We start from the raw sequence: 24,131 nt of genomic DNA, 5'->3' as shown, positions 1-24,131 counted from the left end.
TTGCTTGAATTCAACTTCAAGCACCTGTTTTTTATCCATGAGCTTTGGTTGAATAAGACAAAAAGAAACAGAGCTGCTTCTCTGATTATTGCTGGCAGTGACTGATCTTTATATGTAGTCTAAACTCTCCTTGAAGCACTTGAGCAAATGAAGAAACATGCTGGATACTTCCAAAAAGGTACTGCAGTGCTCATTAGAGCTATACCCAGCTTTTCCTTGTCTTTGGAGAGAACAGGAAGAAACCTGACAGTTCATTTTAGTGTGAGTGGATGGGGGAGGAACTAATTATTCTGATACAAGTAATGGAGGTGGCTTCTCTTTGAGACTGAAGGGGAGCTTTCAGCCTGCTTGTGCTGTATGGCTGGAGGTGTTCTGTCTTTACTTGACTCAAAGACACAAAATAGATGGACCCCACTCTGAGCTGGCTTCGCCCAGGCTGAGTCTGATTTCACCTCTAATTTTGCAGCCCCAGATTATATTCACAAGACATACTCCACACAGTTGCTTGCTGTTAATGCTAAGTAAACACCTATAAATATTAATTTAGTATTTCAACACTGCACCATAGTTTCCCATTTAAGTGAAATTAAATGTGAACTAAGCACGGATGTCTATGAATGATATGAAATATTTGCCACAGGCATGATTAAACTGCTCTGGCCAGCTTTTCAGCCACCTAGTCAAATACACTTCTTTAGCAAGAGGGCAAGTGCTGTCAGCTTCCCCAGTCAGTTAATATTCCTGTGGTTAATTCCTCTGCATCGCCAGGACTGAGAAGCTTTGTGTAGCACAGTGAATGTGCCTTCTATAATCTATGATACTGCCCGTGATAAGCTGGCATTTATTTGCATGGTCTTTCACTTGAGATTCTGTTCACAACCAGCAGCTGGGTGCTTTTCTGTGTATCATATTATCGCTCCAGGCTGTTCAGAGGCCAATATTTCAACACCATAAATGCTGATCCCACTCTAGTCTTTCCCTTATGAGCAGCTGAAGCATCTCTTTTGCTGTTAGTGTAACATAATCTGAGCTATTGGTTTTGATCATCATATTAGCAGAGGCAGCTGGTATGCAGAGAGCTCCCATGTTAACTAACTGGGAAGTTCAAGTCAACACCAAGTTTGCTTAAATTGGGAAGAGGAGTCAAGATACAGAATTGCTTTTGATGTTTGTTTCCCTTTGAATTACTGTGGAACATAAAGGAAAAAAGCACTGAAGGAAAAGGTTTTTTTGTAAGGGGGGGCGGGGGGCAATCCTGACTCTACAATAGTAAGAGCTCCCAGTTGAGCTAACTGGTGCTGCTGTTGTAGCACCAAGCTTTTTCTTGGCTTCTTCTTGGCTGTAACATGGAAGTGAGGTTGGAGCTGGTCTCTGATATTTGATGTTCTGCATTTGGCCACAGATTTCTCTGATGCCCCAAAGGATGGCAAATCCTCTCAGCGAGCTCTTGGCAAAACCTCTGGCTGGGAGTGACTGTGGATGTACTGCTACAGATGCACAAGTACAGATGCTGTAGCCCTGCCCTGGGACTGAGAGTGGATCTGGGGTGGGCAGGACTGGGCACTGTGCCTGTCCATTGCTGACTCACTATCAGGAAAGTGTTCATTTGGCAACAAAGGCCTACCAGCACAGATATGGGAGATATTAGTTACCTTTTACATAGGCTGTGGAGGGTAATTTAATACAAGTCAGAGATGTCCTTTGAGATCTTCTGAGGAAGGATGCAGTGCATACAAAGAATGTATGCCCTATCCTAATCTGAATTGGTTGGCACCTACTCCAGCGCTGCATCATTGCAGATGCTCATGGCTCTAGCTTATTTGTCTATCCCTGCTCTTTGAATCACCTTGTAGGTTCAAAGACAAGCATTGAAGGTACTAGTGAGCCACTTTCTGCAGTTCTGTCAAAAATATGGCAGCTTGAAGGTTCATTACATTGGGCAAGCAAAAGGGCACTAAATATTTAATACCAAAAAGTTAAATATTATCATAAAAGTAATTTAATATAAATAGCTTTCAGCAAATCCTTATCCATATTTCATGACTGAAATGGGTGGCTGGTTTCTAATGTTTGCATGCAATTAATTTTAATAGGTGCAGCACATTACTTCCAGTCCTTTGTCCCTCAGAGACTCTGGCCCTATCAAGAAAAGCAAATAGCAGGACATCAAATGTCAGTGACACAGAGGGTGATGCAGCCCCCTGTGTATAGATTTGGAAATGACAAGTTAATAGGCTATTGATAGTTCCTGAAGTGTATCGAGAGTAATTATTCTATGTATCTGGGGGTAAATAAGGAATGGCAGGAACTCCATAAGGTAAAGATACCTGAAAAACATAAATATACTTTAGGGACATATAAAACTTCAATTTTTCATGTCTTGTAAGGTGTGATCTGAAGTCCTTTTAAATAGGTGGCAGTCTTCCCACTGATTTTACAGGGCTTAGAAGAGGTCTTCAGTGAACTTTGTATATGTATCAGGGATATCATAACCAGCTTTGCTTGGGTGAAGCCAAAGAAAAGTTCTCTGATCCTCCAAACTCATTCATGCCCAATAAGATCTGTGAAGGACGAAGCAGCAAGAGAAAGCAGACTGTGTGTGTTGTGAATGTTTTAAGATGTGGAATTTGCTGAATGTTCACAAATGTCCCTCCAGATTGCATGAAGAAAAAGATGTGTAAGGTGTCTGATGACCTTTGAAATAGTAGCAGAGATTTTTAAAGCTAACCAAGTGTGTCTCAGACCATTAAACTGGACAAGAGAAAAAGTCTGGCAGATTTGATTCTGGAATAAATCTCTGAAATGTTAAAGAGAGAAAAAACACAGGTGGTGCAAAACACATTCTAACACTAAAACTGACTTCACTGTGGGCTTCTGCGGATGAAAATCTCCAGCTTTAATTAGCATCAAGCTTAACTGTATTCTATTTCAACCCTGAATATTAATTAGTGATGCCCTTGGGGTAATCAACCCTTGTGGATCTCTGAGAAAAATGAACTGATTAGTAGATTGACCTTGACAGTTCCCAGGGAAGAAAATGAAAATAAAGACTGTTCAACTATGCTGCACTGTAAGCTTAACTTAGTGTAATCTAGTGAGTTGGGAAGCTGAAAGGAAGAATGAGAAAAACTTAATGAGGAGGTTAGTTACAAAGGGTGTGATTCATTTTTTCACTTAAAAAATGCAAATTTTTTTTGCATTCATGCCATGAATGGAAGTTTAAGGGCTGGATACCTGAAGTTGTTCGGTACTTACCTATCTATTTTAGTTAACCAACACTCATCATCTATTATTTGAGCTTTGACAACTTGCACTTAGAATATCTTGATATATTTTCAGAAGAATCCCACTCTAATTGTATGAACCCCACAAAATGTTCCTCTGAAACACATCTCAGTCATCTCAAGTTTACTTTTTGCTGCTTCCTAACAAGCAGTTGAAGTTTTCAGGAAACAGAAGGTTTTGGAACAAATGGAGAGAGACCTAGTGAAGTACACCACCAGATTTGGAGTCAGGAAATTCTGTCCCTAGCTCCCTCACACTTGGTGACTTTGCTATGGATTCTTTATTGGGTTCTTCTTCTGCCTTTGTCATTAGTTGTATAATCCTGGGCAAATGAAATGTGTCTACTTGCCTTTTTTGAGTATGAATGAGGAATAAAAATCTCCATTGTCTGAAATACCTTGTGATCTGTTGATCTGAGATGCTCACAATGCAAAGAAAAACTTTAAAAAATTTCTATCCCTTCATAACATTTTTTATTAAACTTTGCTGCTTCTCCTTCCTACAGCCTCTTTTTTATCAAATGATTTACCCTCAAATAAGTGTATTATGCCATTTCCTACTTTCTTGTCCTCCAAGTATATCTTACAACATGGAGCAGCTCCTCTGCCTTTTCTGTGCCGTTCATATCTCCTGAAGCCCCAGCTAAGAATTCCACTGCATGGACACATGACCCGAAGTTGCCATTCAAACAGGCTTTTCAGTTTTGATTTCCTAAAACTGATCAGAAGATGTGAAAGACTCATTATCGCAAAACCATAGGTTTGTATTTCAAAGCACATTTGAAGCTAGATAAGCTGCAAAAAGTACTTTAGGCAATGAAAAAATCTCAGTCTTACACTGAAAAATAGAAAAGATAAGTAATGATGTGCTCTTGGCACACATTTTTGTTTTATTGTTATTGTGGGGTAAAAATCAGATAACATCATGATGTGCATTCCCTAATAGAAATTTCTAATATAGGACTTATAATGATATTGAAGGGTAGACAAGAGATTTCTCAACTCTGTAAAACTCATTGATGTCATCTTACCCCTAAGAACAAGTCAAACAAAAGGCATCTATATATAGTACTCTAAGAAAATTTGATGCTAATTGAAGGTGCTAGCTTTTTTGACATCCCTGAAGACTCAGATTCTCAGTTTGTCAGTGTAGGTATGGTGGAGCTTGAAGCAATCAGAGGAAGTAGCCTACCAGGGTGCCTAGAAGAGTGCCTGCTAAAGGAGAGGGGCTATTCATGCCATATGGCCCCTTCAGAAGTAGAAGTCTCCAATGTAACTGCCAGCAAGGGAATTGGCTAGTGTCAGCTTGTTTTGATGATTCAGTGCAAACATCATATATGTTCAGAGTGATGCTTGCTGACAGTACAACAGGAATGTCTGGTGCTGAATGAACCAGAAGCACACCAAGTCAAACTCTGGATAAGACTACACAATGGTCAGACTGTGGTGTAGTACAAAGAACCTGGAATGGTTTTAAATAGATGCAGGAGGTGGGTCAGGAACCAGAAGGTAGGGCGAGCAAGAAGGGCACTGGCATAGGCCATGTCCCATTATTGCCTTATTTTGCAAAGGCAAAGAGCCCCAGAAAGCAGGCAGGCTGCTGCTGCTGGAGCTGGGCTGCAGGTGGTGGCTCCTCCTGTTGAGGATAAGAGGGTCTGACTCCCCACCAGTAGCCTGTGCCTCCATCACTTTAAAGGCAAAATCCTGCCTAGTCAGGACTCTTCAACATGCATTTTGTTCTAGCTCTCCGTAGCCCTATTTCCTCATTCCTGGGACTGCAAATTTCAAGGGTTTTTTTTTTTTTTTTTCTTTTTCTGTAAGTGCTGCGTCAGAAAGAGTGATCCTATTGCAGCAAGGATTGCCTGGGTAAAGTTTAAATTAACCTGAATGGAGACCTGTGTTGCCATAGCTAGGCTATTTTTGGTACCTAAGGTAGTTTTTTTAAAGCCATCTCAGGTTTCTGTATGCTACACTGAATTCTGCAGACTACCAATATCTTTGCCATGTAATTAGAACTAGGTTCAGCATATCAAAATGTATTGAACATTCTGGGATGGTGATTTTTAGTCCTCTGCACAACTGAATGTCTGCCAAATTTAAACCTAATGTTAATCCATTCCACTGCATAGTGTTAGAAGTTAGAAATAATCTAAATAAGCCAGTTGAGAGACTGTAATTAACATTATTGACTGCATTTTAAATTTTCTTTGTTTTTCTTTGCTTCTCAATGTTACACATCTTCCTGCTTGTAAGTGGTTTTGGAAAGAAGTTGCATTTTTTGTGTGACATGAATACAGGGATTCCAAAACCACTGGAATACCTCACGGAAGTGCTGAAGGACTATTGACATATAAAGAAACACAAAGCTTCCGGACAGAGACGTCCCAACTGCTAAAGCTGGCAGCAGTCTGGGAAGGATGTGGTGCCCAGAGCACTGGAGGCTGCTGTGAAGAGATTAGTAGAACAGTGGGGGTGACTGCGGACTAAAAAGCCAAGTTGTGGAGGAGCACAGTTGCGCTCAGTGATTGACTTGTGTGTGCCTGAGTAAAATTTAAGAAAGAAATGCTTAGGGACTGCAGAAAAATGAGAAAGTATTTAATTCTAGCTAATATTACTATGCTTCCTTATTTCAATAAGCATTTTATGATTTATTAATTCAGAAAGAAATCTGTGTTTTGCTAAGAATCTGAAGGAAGTAAGGTGGAAGCCCCAATGATTTTCTCATAAAGTGCTGTTTCCTTTAATTCCTACATGGCAAAGGTCCAGATTGCTACTTATTATGGCAGTCGCTACTGCAAAATTTGCTTGTGCTTAACTGTAGTTAAAGTAAACCCATCTGTTACAAGAATGCTGACAAGCATTTACATTTACGATGCATTTATAAAATTTGGACTTTGGTCTAAGAAGCAACAAAGATCAGAGGGCCTAGGAGATTCCCCTGGACTCAAGGGGCTGTATCAGGTCCCCAGGAGCAGGCTGGGCTTGGTGGCGGGGCAGCAGTGGGTGCTCAGGGCCACCCTGCAGTTTGTCTGTTACTGGTGGAGTCAGAGTCTGCAGGCTCTTCCAGGGGTTTCATGAGTGACCTGTGGGTCAGTGCTTCCTCCTGTGCACCTAGGGCAGGATTATAATTTCATACCAGATGGTTTCATGGTCTGGAACTATCTTTCCTTCTGTTGCTCCTAAAAGCCATCATAACTTTTAGGGTACAGGACTTCTCTGAACCTCCACCTGGACTGGTCTTTCTAAAATTTCCTCCTCATCTAAAGCTTTGACCCTTAGGATCTCAATTTCCTTCAAGTTTTGTTTTGTTTTGTTTTGTTTTGTTTTGTTTTGTTTTGTTTTTTCCCTGGGGGAAAGTAGGAGGTAGGAAGAAAAAGCTCTACCTGGATCCGAAGTGTTGTCAGCGTTGGCATACTACTAATTTCTGATTGCTATGTTGGAAATTTTTCAAGGCAGTGCTGGTACTCCATTTAAGATAGATGTATTAGGAAAAATACCAAAGCCATCAGTTTCAAACTGTGAGGTAAAGAAGCCCTAATATGCTGCAAGACTCCCCAGCTTTGAAACACCATTTGGGACAACACGGACAGGCATGCTGGCTGCTTCTGTGCTATCTCCTGACAGGTTAACAATTAGTTAATTGGTGCTGCTAATTACAATGTTCATTAAGCACTCCCAGGTGGCAGGTTTACCCTTCCTATCCATACCACTGAAACATTCTGAATAGGATTTCATGCACAAGTGGAGGTAATGGCACTTTCTGTCTCTCCTGCACACAAACAGCATGGTGGCATAAGTGATATTCAGCCTCCCATGTCATGTATTTCAGCTCCATCTGGGGTTACTTTCTGGCCCCATTTCAAAGAGAAGAAGAAATGTGGTGTTCTGTTACAGAAATGCTACTCTGTTTTGGTTATTAATTTCTACACGCTTTACCCAGTAGAATAAAGGTGTTTAGTTTCATGAGGATGATACCATTAATAATGTGGGGGACTTATAAAGAAACAGTGATTTACATTGCCCAAGTACTGTACAAACAGTAATTCATAATAATTTGTATCACTATAATCTCAGAAATAAAACCAAGGAAGGATGCATTAGGCGCCATGTAATCAGTCCTTTCCATACTGCTTTCTGGGTGGCTGTAACTGCTGGTTCAAAGCAAATCACCTGAGTTACAGGTTGTTGCAGGGACGCCCCGCTGACTCCTGCTGCTCAAGACACCAGTTAGCATTTCTGGAGTTCTGGGATTCTGGTATACTGTTTTCTCATCTTCTCCCCAAGAAAGCCAAATACATCAGGCTTTCTCTCCAAGATTCTGCTTCGTGTCTCTCTACCTAATTGATTCAATTTCTTTGTTCATATTTCATATGAAAATCCCCTGTTTTTTCTATGCTTTTATCTCTTCAGCTCTTTTTTTCTCCTCTCTTCTGCTTTAACTTCAAGGCCATGCAATACACTGGCTAGAAACTCTGGCTGTAACAAGTAATGTGGATTGTATTTCTGATTGAGTTATTCTGGAGTGAAAAGAATAAGGCGTCCTCGCCTCAGTTTCCCAGTCCATACAAAGTTGCAACTGTCAGGTAAAAGACACTGTGTACGTATAGAGTAGCATTATCCACCTATACAGCTCTTCTATAGAGCTCCATAAATATTTGATTGACTTGCTTCTGTTACTGTTAGCAAGATTTGTGTAATTCTCTAGACGTTCTTCAGTCTGTAAAGCTTTTTGTGATATGTTAACATGAGTGATGCTACATGAAGTTTGTGATGATGATTTCAATAAAAATGTGGCAATGCACTACATGGTCCAGTCTGTGGGACACAGACACTACTTTTTGTTTCCTGTCTTTTGCAGAGGAAAAGACCACTTGTGTTTTCCAAGCACCCTGTGCACTCTTCACTCTCTCTGAAGCCCAGGTTGCTTATCTCAATGAAATATTTATGCCATAAATGTGCTGCCAAATTTCCTTCTGAACACATTGCAGAAAGAACTTCTAACAAAGCCTCTCAGATGATGCCTAAAAGAAACTTTGCACAAAGCTATTCCATTTAGAAGGCGTTGTACAAATTCTGTGGCAAGTGTATCATATGAATGCTTATACAGATAATTTTGGAAGGGTAACCAAAATGCAATCCTACCTAAAATTAGGAGGCTAATCAAAACCCTGAAGCCTCCTTTCTTTTTGATTCCTTACAGCACACTCCCACTTTTATTTTTGCTCTTTTTCAGGCTTTTCTGGAAGCTCATGAAAAGCTCCTGAGAAAATCTCATCAGGAAAGGATGATCTCTGCTGCCAACTAATTTTAATATATTCTTCATAAGGCATTGACTAGAACAGTTATTTTAGTGTTTTGGTGTACTCCTTGGACAGTTACAGAGAGCTACATGCAGAGGCAGCTGGAATCAATTGCTACGTGGTATAAGTGTACAGCTTTGGTGTGTGGTTCAGCTATAAGGCTCTGAACTCTTTGAGTTCAGCTGGTGAATGGACCAGGCCCTACTCGGTGCTGGGCTCTGAACCACATGAGACACCAAATGTTCACGGTGCGTCGACTTCCAGAGGAGACTCTTGCAGTCTGGCCAGGACATCTTGCCTTGATGAAAAGAGTCTTTTTTCCCAGAGTTTCAAAGTCCTTTCCCCCACAGCAATTTTCCTTTTAACTGGTTTTTTTTTTTTTCTTAATGTTTCAGAAGAACTTTCATTTCTTTTTTAGCAGATTTTTAATTATCCTGGTGCCATACTGAGATGTGGCTGAGATGGAGATTCCAGCTGCTTTTGAGTCACATCTGCAGATCACGTAGGTATAATCTCTATGGTAACTGACCCATGTTGGGTAGAAGAAAAAAATGCTCACAACTAAAGGTTAGTTGCTGTTTTGTGCAACTCCAATGTTGCAAATTGAGTATCCAATTAGAATGAGATTATTAACAGATTGAGCATCTTCTTTGTTACTTGGGTGTCTGAAGAACTACTTGAAATATTTTTAAAATAGTGACTCCTTTTTTATCTCATGCATGGGAAATCCTGGCCAACTCTTTTTTTTAAAGGGGGAAGGAAGGTACTTGCCACTGCAGAGGGAAAGCATTTTCTTCTTCTATAATAGAAAAGACCTGCCTGTCATTCTTCCCTTGTCCAGGACACGAATAGCTTTGTGTGATCATTGTCCTAGCAGGACATCTAGAATAAAGCACAAGGAGAAAGCAACTAACTAAACAAATCAACAGACAAAATTTCTCTCATTTCACCTATGACAAGTTAACATTCTGTACAAGGCTTTGGATATTCTTTTGCTGCTTGACCTGTACCCTATGCACTGGAGATGTGATTATTTGCAACACACTGGTCTTCAAATGAAATAGATCAGGTCTTTAAAAATGTGCTGTCAAAGTGTCTGATTTCTCTTTCAGGGGATTTCCCAGATTCATTAAAGGAAGAAAACTGTTCATTTAATTTAAGAAATGAAATATGTGTTGACTAGTTTTCTCTCCTTACAATATTAGCTGGCTCTGTGAAAATGCTTAAAAAGTACACTGGAGGTTAACTGTGTAACTGGAATTTTTTTTTTTTTTACTTTCTTCTCACATAGATATATCTACGATTAAATATTTATTATTATTATTTATTATTATTATTATTTATTATTATTAATTATGGGTTATAGTAAATTTAAAGATGGGACTGTCTAATCTGGATTATAATTTTAACATCTCAAGCATGCATATTTGGGTTGTACTGCTCATGAAAACAGATTCTTTCTTTCTTTCCATTTTGTCCATCTTGTTTATTAGGATATTTGAGACTGGTATTTTTGGCTTTCCATGCACCCAGTACAACCTGCTTAGAAAAACTTGTATCTTTTTTGCATTTATACCCACCAAAGTGATTCTCTGGGGGCAAACATTTGATATCTTTCTAAACAAGCATGGAAATTTCTAGTAAGTTTTCATTATTTTATTTATTCTATAGGAAGAAACATCTCCACATGATCTTTTGAAATTAAAATTCTTCCAACAGTTCTTAAGGAACACCACGGATCTCTCTCTTCTCATGGATCTCAGCAGAGTGTATTAATCTACGTTTGAACAAAATTAGAGATGTAATTACTTTATAACCTTTAAAAGAATAATTATGTTCCTAACACAATCACCCATGTTTTTGGGACCCTATTGCAAAGACTTATGGCCTCTGTTGCAGACTTACTCCTTTTCTTCACACTCCCTAACAGAACAGGAAAGTTATACTTTTGAGTGCCTTGTGTGAAAAACCATGACCTGTGGGTTCACAGTGTAACCTTTGGTATTTCTGGCTCTGCTTTGCTTATTGTTTGAGGAATTACAACTCAGAACCTATGAGTGACATTTGGAGTGTAGGAGCTCTGTTTAAATCGAATGAAGAAAAAGTTGCTAGGGATGCTCAGGACTAATACTTTTCTAAACAGTAAAATATTAGCCATTTGTCTGTAAGTCAGTAAAATAAGCAATATTATGATACATCAGGTGCTTAAAAAATATTCTCTTTCAGCATACATTAATGAAAAAAATGTCATAAAATGTCTTGGAGTTCTATATTTATTGTCTTTCTGTATTTCCAAATTAAATCTGCTCTGCTCATCTGACAAGTAGAAAAAATGCTTTGCTTTAAAACTAAGTCTTAGATCTGATAGGCTGGTGCTTGCCTGCATGCTACTAACCAGAAAAGCTCTACTTTTTGAGTACAGCAGTATTATTGATGATCTATGCGCTAGCTTCCTCACAAACTTTTCAGTCCTGCATGATTACCAAGAATAAAATGTAACAAACGGTTTCAGTTTGCAAAATCAGCAAAATGATACATACCCATGTTAGAAGTGCAGAAATGCAGAACTCTAATGCAAATGCTGTATGTCCTAATCTGCATATCAATGAGTATTCATCATAGTATTTACATAACATCAGCAAATGTTCTGATTATCAGAATTTAAGTCTAAAAAATGCAATGTGGAATAAGTTTTAGAAACACTGTTAAATCCTTTCTACCTGTTTTTGGTATCTCAGTGCGCTGGTATCCAGATGCTTAAATGTCTTCAGTTAACTAAAGATGTGCAGGACAGCTAGCTGCGATTTTTAGAAACAGCACAATCTTATCAATATGATTTTAACAGGCACATGAAATACATGCAATCAGAAGATATTATATAGGTAAAATGCTTGATTACTGAGTTACTAGAAAAAGACACTACATCCCAAGCAGATGCTTGAGCTTGATCACATAGGTATCAACTGGGTAAATAATATGATATGAGACGCCCAGCTGACTTATCTCACAGGTACTGGAGGTGTCTATTAGCTATCATTTGGGCACTCCGAGCTGTCTGCTCCACCTGGCTGTAGAGTCATTGAGGTCCCTGAATTGAGATCCAGACAGAAACTAGGTTCTCCTACAAGAGAACCCTGTATGGTTTCATAAATGATGAACATGATGCCTTTTTGTCTGACCAGCTGTCTAACTGGGCTAAAGAAATCTACATTAGTAAAAAGACTTAAATCCAGGTTTACTGTCCATCTAGGACCTATTTCAAAGCTGTTAAAAGTCAAAGACAGAAGAAGGAGGTTGATAGGTTACTCAGCTAATAAGGCAACACGGAAGGAAGAGAAAGAAAGGTTTTTGTTCTGTATACCCTGGCTGTTTCTCTCTTGTGGTGGAAAAGTGTGGCATGTTTCGAATATACCAGCTGCCTCCCAGTTGCCTATTTGTAATCTTCATAAATATCCACCAAGAAATGCCAAAGAAATTAGGGGAAAGCCAATATGGCCCTTTTCTACTTCTTTAAGAGCTGCAGGAGAGAGCCTTAAAGTTATTATAAAGATGAAAGAGGAAGGTGTTAGGTATCCTAGTCACATATTCCCTGAGCTGATGGTTTATGTTATTGAAGCATTTTGTAGAGAAACATAAATTCTCATCATTTAATAAAGGAAATTATTTTGTTGCTAGTGCATATCCTATAAAGTGGAGTCAAATACATGCCTGCTAAGTTATGTGACTTGCAAATGAAGACACGCCAGGCCACCAAGGTAGAAGAATGTGTCTATTTCCTTCTCTGCTTTCTTTCAGGTTGTTCTTGATTTTATGGCTATGTTTTTATTTCACAATGAAATTAGTCTTTGCCCCAAAGTGTGTCAGCAGTACTGAATTTCTATATAATATGACTTACTCTGTTTAATTTTGGTGCTGGGTAACCCCAAACACTTCTTAGTTTGACAGGGGCTGACACTGTGCTTGGTGCCCTGAGACTTCTTTTCAGACAAGATGGAGAAGGGAGTGGTACAGACATAGGTGATTTACTTCTCACAGGTGCCATGGTCTCCTCGCATAAATACAACAACATAAACATTTATCTGGCAATAAACATGTTCTGCTTCAAGTGTGCAGGTTGGCAGTGGCAGCTCTGGGTGATTCAGCTGTTTTGTAATTTATTAAGGGTTGCCATTAGTGTGGACATTTTAAAATACTGGTCTGTTCGTCACTGTGAAGGATTTACAGTGAGATTTTCCTTTGAAAATCATTCCAGACCCATTCACCAATATTTAGAGTCCCCTTGGCTTTTAGGTCAAATAGAAAATTATTGTTTCTCCAGGGAACCAAGTGTGGAAGGCAGATATCCACTGACATCCCACTCCTGCAGAGCTGGGCACAGGTGTAAATAGGGCCATAAACTAAGGATATTATCACTATGGACTTCCCTTGTCTAGATAAAGCTAGTACAGTGTAGTCCTAATCCATGGCTGTAGCTCCTAAAAGATATGGTGATAGAAAGAAATAGCAGTTTGTTTATTAATAATGATATTGCTGCTAATAGTGATGATAATGATGATGATAATAGTAATGCCTGTTTATCTGCATGTATTGTATAATGCTTTCTGCTTAGCTGCAGCCCAGATCAGCAAGTCAAGGCTCAAGGAATGAAGTCCATGAGCTACATTTTGAACAGGCTTTGACTGGCAGAATGTAAAAGCCAGGGAAGATCAGCCTGACTAGGAAGGAAGTGGAGAAGTGAGATGCTAGTTTTGTTCTTCCTTCATCTTTTTTTTTTTTTTTTTTTTTAATTGCATAGAGCCAGATGTTTTTTCTTCACTGATTGGCTTTTGGGTTGTTTGGTTTTTTTTTTTTTTTTTTTTTTTTTTTTCCAGCTGTTCTTTCTGAGGAGGAGTTGTCTTAATGGGCATAATTCAGCTGGTGAGCTGCTTAGGTTGTTCATAACAAGCATTCCTTGGGGTAATCACTACAGAGAGCTCACAATCTCCATTGCCTGACTGGTCAGCTGAGTTATTTGATATGTTTTCTATTTTCTGTGAGTTGTCCAGAACAATAAATTTTTATGCATCTGCAGCTTTTCATAAATTTTCATTCATGAAAGATTTTCTATATTTGGAAAAATATAAGCTCCTAACAAAGCAAACAAAATTCAGCTGTTAAATCTTCACAGAAGTGAAGCTGAAAACATGATCAGAGCAGCTCACGTGTCCTCACAGCTCACTTAGGTGTGCATTTGCAGACTGAACATGTGGTGAGAGGACTGTGACAGAAAAGGGACGGCAAAGTCATGGAGAGATGCTTTGTAAGGGGCCCACAGGAGGTACATGTGCTGGGAGAGACTGAGCTACCTCTAACGTGTGCAGGGAGTGGAGTATGAGCCTTGATGGTACAGGAAGATGTTACCCACACTATGATGCTCTCTGCAGCATGGCCCTGGTCTGGTCCCTGGTTTGCCTGCCAGGAGGGGACACGGGTGCACTCCAGCTCACCATGGGCTCTTGTTTCCTAGCAGGGAAACACACATGAAGTCTGGGAAGGCTCTTCAGTGTACTCCAACAACATCCTTTGTCTAGATACAGAGACCATAGAGCAACCTATTCTAAAATGCCAATGCAACCATTAGGATGAAGATACAATGGAGAAGAGCAGTGGCAGAAACACCTGGAATGTAGGGACATAACAGACTATTTGCCCAAATACTCAGAAGTGGCCTACTATAAAGTGCTACAACACAGCAACATGAAGAGTCAGCCAAGGTACCAATATCATGCTGGACGTACCCATAATAGCTAAAGATAGGTTCAGTGCTGGAAGTAGGAACAACATCACAATTGTACATATGTGGGAGACAACATGATAAAAGACAGATGAGTTTTGGCAGTGGTAGTTAAATATCCAATGTGGACAGTGGAAGCATTAGTATGCCTTTCATTACCTTTGCACTAAATGTGCAGTGCTCGGCACTTTCAGGCCATAAAGTTAATTCTGTGCTTAGTGAAACAGATGGATAGATAAGCTTCCAGCTGCAGAGCACTCATCTAGGGGAAAAGATGAAAGGACACAAATTCATATACAGATCAAATAAGACTACAGAAGATTTCTAATCATAGAATCCTTTGGATTGCAAGGTAGGTCTCATGGGTCTGTTCCTACACACAAGAACAATTGATTTGAAGCTTTAATATTATCCTTGTATATACATATTTTCCTGAAGAATCTTCATTAGGATTTTCATAATAAGGGCAAATATTGTTTTTTCAAGAGATTCTGCACTAAAAGAAGTTGAACTAGGACAGACTTTATCTTGTCCATTCAGGCTTCTGTCCATCATGTTTTCTTCCTAACACACACAGCTCTGATTTAAATATGGGACTACAGAGCTGAGACAGCATCATGCAACATGTGAACATCTGCTCTACTGCTGTTTACAGATGGGACAGTAACCTCTGTATAGTCTATCCTCTCAACCTGTGCCTGGCAAAATCCAACACTGGATGCTTCAAAGGAAGGCGATATTCATTCACTCACTGAGCCATGAACAATGCATCTTCGGGTTTCTATTCTGACCCTCATATTTCCCTAGGCCCAACTTTGTGGTAATGGCAGAGCGTCAGCTTTGTAAGTCTCACTGTGCAGTACGCGACGCAATGCAATAGTATTCACATTTATGATATATTTAATTGTAATAGTGTGGCATCGAGATACAAAGACATAACACTGATTTGTTACCCTGACATGAATGTCTCAGAATGGAGATGGCATTTTGTCACTCAAGGTGGACAAAACCAGATGAACAATGAGGTCTCCATCGCCTACTTTATTCTGTGCTGCAGCTCCTTTATTGATCTCCCTGTAAAATACTATTGCCTTTGTTCATGAGAGTTATGTGCATAAGGAAGCACCTGCTGTCCTCTCTCACCATTTGAAAGCAGCTGTTTAATGCAGTACCACTTGCCCTGACAAATTCATAGTGAAACTCTCCACTGGTTCTCTTAGTGAGCACCTTGTTCCATTATGAGGCTGACAGAGAACCTGCTAATAAGACAAATTCAAAACTAAACAAACAAATCAAGGAGAAAGAGTTTTAATGCTTTTACAGTGAAGTGCAGGCCAGCTCCATCAGAGATCTATAAAGCTGGCATGTATTGACTTGCTGGATTGGTGCATATTTGGTCACATCAACACCTAGTAGAAATCGCTTGGTTTTTGAGTTTTTTCCTGAACTCTAATGAATACAAATGCTAAAGAATTTAGCTCGTTTTTAAAGATGAGGGATGTTTTAGAACATATCAGCCCAATCCAGACAATGTGTTGCCAAATCTAGTACTGTGATATAAACATTGTATCTATATGTACAGGCATATGCAGCCAGTGGGGCTAGGTGATTATAGGAGAGTATCAGAATCCTCCTCCTCTGCCTCTGCATTTCCAATTCCACCAGAAAAGTTCAGTTTATCTGAGCTAGAAAACAGTTCTAGTAGAGTGAAGTTTGCTGGTTTTCCATTGAATTTGGAGCTCTCTTCAGACTGACTCTGTAGCTTTACTCCCTTGGCCTGAGATGGCATATTTTTAAAAAGAACTGTGCATTTTTGACTGTGTGCATGTGAGGTTTGAGAGGAACAGACCATTCCTCCTGCCTGGCTCTCATTTCAAGTTGTCTGTGGTAAGAATTGATTGAACTAAAGAGTGATGCCTGAGATGGCAGCACCAGCAAGCTGCTTGTATGCAATGCATTAACAGGCTTAGAATGTAAAATTTGCATATACCCAGTACTTTTCATCCTGTTCAAATTCGAGTGTGTATAAAAATGTGAAGCAACTCACTAGTTCTAAATCATTCTGCATGGTCAAGGCCTTAAATATCAGTTGGTCCAAAACAGAAAGCCCTGCACAGTGATTTATGATACATAGGAGAATAAAGATTTATTTCTTTCTTATGGTTCAATATTTACAGGGAATAAAGTTGCATAATTGAGTCTGGGTGTCTTAAACACAGTGCAGTACAACAGAGTGTTCTTCCTCATTATTGCTGTTTTAGCTTCATCCGAGGCTAATAGTAATTGTGTTTTGTATTATGGCTGTTTGGTACCATCTGAAATTATTTTTATGGGCACTCACATCTCTTAAAATGAAGCAAAACTGTACCTTACTTACCAGGTTCAGCTCTTGAGTCAAGAACTGAATGTACACAGAGGCTGAACTTCCTCCTCATGTCTCAAGTAAGACCTGCCGTGCACTGGAGGTAATGGTATGTGGAGGAATCCTGTTTTGCTGCTGACACAAATTAGAGGCTTTCTACTTGAATGTTGGTAATGAATGTTTTGGTTTTTTTAATACAGAAAGACATTTGTTTGGTTTGTACGGTCCTTGGACTCCTGTAATGATGACAGTAAATGGTTCATGAAATAAAGGGACTATTACTCACCTGCAGGTGGTGGAGTTAGAGGAGCTTTTGGGCTCCCTTTGTAGCTGAACAGGTTGTTTCATCTTAGTGCAGGCCATGATCATGACACATGGACGCACTTGCTCATGGGACTTTCCCCCTCATTGTTTTCTCACACATTCTGTCTCATTTATACGGAAACGTTCTGACTTGTTTGAAAATCAGATGAACATGACATAGAACATGAATCTGTCTTTCCCTATCTGAATGTTCATGACTTGAATACTTCTTCTTAAATTGTGCTGAGAAGAGTGCAGCCAGAGTCTGCTGAGTAAAACTGTACGAACAATGCTTCTATCAGCCCCTTGAAGCAGATAAGCCCATGAATAATTCAGCACAGGAGAGTGCCTGGCTCTTCTCTGGTAGTTTCACAATAGGTCGCAAGTGACTAAGCTCGGAAGAGGATGTGTCCTCACTATAATTAGTCTTCCTTTAACACCACTGAATTAGCACTTCTGTTTTATTGTACCCTGAAGCTAAAATGGTTATTAGGTTATAGAACAAGCAAATTATTGCTAAATGCCTTGGGCAGATTACTCAATAGCTTCTCACTATCACTTTATTAACTACATTTTATGTCATCAGAAAAGCTTAAGCTGGGAAAATTGGTAAAAAGACAAGTGTTACCTTAAAAATAAAAAAGAAGGCTGCAGAGGTAAGAAAGAAAATGTTAAGGAGTTATCTAAGTTTCAAACTTGCACGTATGGGCATGTAAGTTATGTGACAAGAGCATAACACATCAAGTGTTGTTCCTATGTCATAGCTGTTCAAACTGTTTATGTAAGCTTGCTTTTTTATTATGAGATAAAAAAAAGATACAATTTGAACATTTAGATTGAATATAATTTGAAAAATTGTAAAAAAATCCCCATTCTGAGGCTCAGTGTTGCTCCAAAAATGTCCTTTCAGTTGCACTAAGCTTATTCTGTACAGAAACCCAAGGTGAGGGTAACCAAGTGATTATTTTCCTGGACCAATTCACAGATAAATTACCCTCTCTAACCTTGCTTAGAAATTTTAGAAGGAGCTCTTGCTGCTTGATTAGTTCTTCCTGATCCTACCTTCCAGGTACAGGGCCCTGAAAAGAGGTGCCTTGGCTGGAATCACTACATGCGGGCTTTTAGGAGCCTTCCAGGAGCTCCATCATAAGGAGCCTTATGATGCTGTCCCAGAGGATTATTTTACAGGTGGGTTTCACTGACCTGGTTTATAGTGCAGGCACCCCAGCAGGTGTGTCAGGGTAACTGAGTGGCCCAATGGGATGTCAGGGTAAAGAGGAGAATGAGCAGCAGTTCTTAGAAGTGAAATTACAGCCAAAGCTATCACATTGGAAATTACAGTCTATGTCACTTCGGCACATAGCCTTTTGGCCTGAACACTTCCAGGTACCTGTCCTGGGCATTTAAGTCTCCTCTCAGGCTCCTCTCAGCCACTGCTACCTCACACTCCCTCTGCTGTCTCCTTCCTCTTACACCAATTGGAAGAGGGTGAGCAGAGTCCTGATGTGAAGGCTGGAGGTGGGACAGGCTGGCCCAAGTGCAGAAGTGGAGGGGCAGTGCCTGAAGACAGTCTGGCACCAGCCTGTCACAGATGGATGGGCCCGCAGTCCATCTGTCTGGATAACTGCAGGAGCAGCTGCAATGGCAGCTGCCTGAGTTTTGGGGTTCTTTTGCCTATCTAGCATCAACTTTGTCTTTGGTAGCCCTGCACATGTGACACTAGGTTGTACAATGACACTAGATTTTGCAATCTTTCCTGCCAATCAGGATTAAGAAGTACTAAAAGCTGATGGGTGTGGGTGAAATGTTCTGTTTGTTTTTAAAATCATCAAGAGTAAATAAACCCACTTTTGTTGAGGTTTGTACCACACCTCTGTGAAGGTGCATGGATGTATTTAACATGTATACATTTTTATATAAATTATGTACACAAATATAAATCACATGAAAAAGACACAGAGGTGTATCTTAAGTCATGAGACAAGGATTCAGCAGGAAGTCAGTTCCTATGATCATGTTACTTTATGTTGGAAATAAATAATGCTTAAGCTTTCAGAGATACCTAAATAACTTCTCAATACTTGTGGGTTCTGAAAAAGGAGAGGGCCAACAGGGCAGGTTTCATTCTGCATTTCCCAGCCCTGTTGGGAAGAATCTGAGGACCAAAATTTCTAATAGCTGTATTACACATTTTCTGACTTGCAGCAATCAATTACAGTAAGAAAGGAGTTAATTTGGTGACATTTTAGAGCTCTAAATAGACACAGAGGTCTACCTAAGGTATCAAGAATCTCAGAATAAATGCACAGATTTTACACATTGGGATGCTTTTTCATTTCCTATGGGGGTTTATTAACAGGCATCAGCTTTCAATCAAAGGGCCTGAGAAGAGCCTTGCACTTTCAGATGCTACTGAAATCAATAAGCTCCTGCTAAAGAATGAGTAGCATAAAGCTGAACCAATAACAAGCTGGTAGGGAACAATCAGGGAGAGCTTTGTATCAATGCAAAAGACAAATTCTCCATGTTGCAGATATCTCAGACCTTATACGTATGACAAACATATAAGCTATGGTATATTTAAACAATGCTCTTGTTCCCTTGAAGCACTGCATATCCCATGGAACCAAGTCTTAAGCTGGGCTTAATCAGTATCACATAATTTTTGTTCACAGTGTAATTTTTTGGAATATGTGTTACATGATGATCTTAAGGTTCTTTTCCAACCTAAATGATTCTAGGATTCTATGACTACAGTATGGTGACATTCTCTGAGGTGAAATTCATGGTATACTCTAAGGAGGCTAAAGTGCTGCTCATTCCTTGCATTTTAACATTTTTATTTTTTTCCCCAGTATGCAGAAACTTCTATGTGTAAGACAGGAAGAAATGAACCTATTTTGGCTATTTGGTTGGAAGCTCTGTGGTGAAAGGTACTCTGCTAGCCATCCCATCAGACAGGAGTGATGGCAGTACTGCATTTGCTCTCCCTGCAATAGCTGGAAGTTAATGACGTGCACAGATTTATGAATAGAATTGTATTAAGGTGATCTAGTCAGTCAGGCTCTGAAGGAATGTAAGGTTGGAGGAGGGTTGTGTTTGGGTTTTGGGGTCTTCTTTAGTATATTATTCCACCATATTCCACAGTTATGAAGTGAAAGGCAGATGCTGCCTAGTGTGCTTTTTCTTAGCATGATGGCATTTTCTGTTTGTGAGATCAGGTACCCAGAGCCTAGGAAAAATTAATTAAAAAACCCCAACATAAAAACCAATTAAAGACATAAAGAGGAGTAATTTGAATGGGGCTGTTATGAAGCAAAATCTATCGAACAGCCAAATTTCAATATTCATTACTTTCCATCACAGCAACAGAGCTGCTGTTGGAAAATGTGAAAGGGTTACAGCTGTCGCCATGCCAGTGGCCTCCATGCTGAGACTCTCCAGGAGATCCCCGCCTTCCTATCAAAGGGCTGTTGGAAGGGGAAGGGCACTGGCCCTGCTCTCTTGGGTTAGCCTGGGATTGAACAAAAGGTATTAAGAAAAAATAATTGGATGCAACTTGGGTGACATTAGGCAATGTAATTCCCAGTATTAATTGAGTTTCCATACTGTGCCCAATAAAGTTGTAGCAGACTGAAGCATGGCAAATTTGTGGACACAGCAGGTTGCTTATTGGTATAGCACAACCATGTGCATGTTATCTAATAGAAATGAGGGTGTAGCAGCACCACATTTATATTCCAGCTGATGCCTCTAGGGCTGCAAAACATTATGGCTGTGGACAGTAACTAAAGGTGATGACAAATAAGCCAGGAATAGATTTGGATGTAGCAAATTATAACAAATTAGACAGAATCCATATGCAGTAACTTATTCCCCTCTTGAAGCATCCTGAAAGATGTGCAGATAAAATATCATGGTTAAATTAAAGGTTTAGTGATGGATATGGCTCAGAAACAAAAACTGCATTTTGGGTGGATGTCCAGAAAACCAGAATCTGACCCACTGAAAAAGTGGGTCTGAATGTGATTTCATATTGGGACCGACCTGGAGATATTTCTCTTACCACTTTTCTTAAACTCCCTGAACTGAGCAAGGACGTTGCACACAGTGTAATATGTTAAGAAAGATAAGTTGTACAGTATTAGTTGTAGGTTTCCATGGCAATAACACACTGAAGCTCTGTGATTTACCAGCACTGAAGCTGACAATAATGAGACAACGAGAAACCTGTCTTTCTCATTGCTCACCTAAGGAAAACAATTTTGAGAACTCTGTGCTAATCATATGCAGTGCAAATTTTTCTTTACAGGTCACAATAAATTTTCTGTGAAGGTTATACGCTTCTGGATACCGTGCAGGATGGCATGTTTTCAAGATTTTCTTAGAATCCTTGGGAAGTGCTCATACTAATGTGAACGGACAAGCCTTTATGACTTATATCAGATTTTAAAGCATGTGATAACATTTACCCAGTGGTAACATAAGGTTTGCTAGGGCAGAAATTCCAGTTTCCATTTACAGTCAGAGCTTTGTGAGGAACATATATCTCTAAAAGCTCATTATTTATTTATTGATCAGGATTACGGTTGAATTGAGTATTTTACATGGTGGTTAGTGAAGATAGAAAAGATGATAGAAGAAAGAGAGGAAGACGATTCAATTTGGATATACTTCTAAGGTCTAAATGAAGTTCAATGAAGTTTTGGTGCTTTTTGAAGAGATTTGAAAGCCAGGAAACATAGCTAATATAGACCAGCAAAATAAGGGTTTTCCCACAGTTAGAGCTGTAAAACACAAGAAGATGAGCAATTTGTCTTCCAGAATTTTTACTACTTTGACCTTGTAGTGAAATTAAACTTCCTTGTGAGCTATCTTGAAATTCCTGGATTTGGCAAAATCACAAAACCATTCTTTCTTGCTGTGATTTCACATTGCTGGTTCTTCTCTTCAGCAAAAATTCAACTGAGCAAACCAGATTGAATGTAAAAGAAGAATAAAACTAGGAGATGCTTAACAATCCTTAATAGAATTGTTAAGCCTCACTTAACAATCATATTCTGAATGAAAATTCTGCTTGGTTGACTGGGTTTTAGGTTTCTCGTATTTCATATTTTCTGATCTCTCCCTATACCACAGCAGTGGTATTACTTATTTATATTATTTATGGAATAAATATTTGCATCTTGAATTCAGTTTTTTTGCCTTTGAGAAAAAAGTCTGTCTCAGCAGGTGCCTTGGATGGTTATTACAAAACTTAAAATAACAGCTATCAAACTATTTTTTTTTTTTTTTTTGCTCTAAAGTACCCTGATTTCTACAGATTAAATCTATATAAAGGTGGATATTATTATTGTTGTTGTCATTTTTATTGTAATTATAATTTTTTCTAGGAAGTGATTTTACAGCTCTGGACAAGTCTTAAAACAAACATAACGCACCAAGCACTTAACAGTTGACCAACTTACCAGTGATGCTGAGCTCTGTTATTAGAGTTTTTTCATATGGGCTAAGACAGGTCCAATGGGCAAAAGGTCTAATGGGCAAAGGATCAAACTCACTCCTGAATTCACTGAAAGAGCTGCCAAAGCTGCCAATCCAAAGCAAGAAGCAATGGATCACTGACTGTGAGCGTTGCCAGCATGATATTTCATTCTGAAGTAAAGGCTGTCAGCCTGTTAATCATGTTGATGACTTGTCTGTAGTCTTATTAGTGTTCACTTAATATTGAAATATCAGGTTCCAGCCACTTCACTTGACTGATTTCAATGGCTGTGATAGGAAATACAATCTACTTACTTACTATTGCATGACATTTTGAGCTTAGTGTTTCAGAGGGGAATATAATACCGAGGCTGCCACATAACCTGTAGCAACTGGGCATTGAGTTATTATGAGAACAAATCACAGTTATTAATGAATGGTTAACTTGAGCTGCAACTAAAATTTAGAAGGCCACTGTACCTTTCCATTTTTCTCATATGACTGAAATTATATTCATGCTTAAGCATCCTGCTCTAGTTTACTAGGGAGAACTAGAGAACTCTGCTCAAAACATTCACACATTTCCTGAAGCGTGGTCATATATATTTCTAGCTCTGGACTGTTAAAGTAGAATCTTTCCCAAATCACCCTTTTTTAAACAACATGAACATGAGGATACAATATTCAGATTCAGGCAGACATGCACAAAATGTTTTACTTAAGATTTTATGCCTGAAAATTTGTCTGGCATTTCTTGTAGAAAATTGCAGGTTTAGAAAAAGGGATTTCGTAGAAAAAAAGATATTCTGCTCGAGATTCCACCACCTGACTCATGATGGCTAAGTTACAGGCAACAGATTCTTTTTTTAATAGATAGTATTATTAGAAGCTGCTTTAGAAAATGAACTTTTTTTTTCATGTTAAATGGAATAGGTTTTCATTGATACAGTTTTGTGAAACAGGGATACTTCTGCAATACGTGATTTTTTTCTAGACAGAAAGAAAAAAAAAAGTCTGCCTGGCTTACACCAGATTGTTTATGTTCTTGAGTGACAAAGTAAAATGACATCTGGCAAGAATTTCAGAAAACTGGGCTGATCCTGTGCCTCAGAAATGTATGATTCATGTGGGGAAGTGAAGAGTGAGGGGTCTGCGTGAGGTATGAGCTTTCAGATGAAATATAAAATGAAAGACCAGTCTGCTTACATTCATTAAAGAGCTCATGGTGCTTTTCACAGGACAGAAATTCTTTCTCCAAACTGTAGTGTACATCCCTTTCATCAAACACTGTATCTTAATTATCAAATTACTGGAAGATGATCTAATTACCATCTGCTAATGTGCATGCCCTCCTACACTGACACAGTAGATACAATTTTCTGTTATAGGTTATTGCTAAGTGTTGTTAAACAGTCACCGTGTTGCATTCCTATAAATACATAAGTTTCTAAAATGCATAAATTCTATTGGCATTCCATGAGTAAGAAAACTGTTAGATAAATCTAAGTTATTGGACTCTATTATTCTGATGGAAATGAAGCAGCAAAATGTTTGTCAGTGGGCCAACAATTTTTCATGATTAAAATATGGCTTATGAGAACAAATGGCTTATATGGCCATTTAAA

Source organism: Pelecanus crispus, chromosome 6, assembly GCF_030463565.1.
Source record: "Pelecanus crispus isolate bPelCri1 chromosome 6, bPelCri1.pri, whole genome shotgun sequence".
NCBI lineage: Eukaryota > Metazoa > Chordata > Aves > Pelecaniformes > Pelecanidae > Pelecanus > Pelecanus crispus.
The sequence above is the reverse complement of the archived record's forward strand: the minus strand, read 5'-3'. Positions refer to the sequence as shown.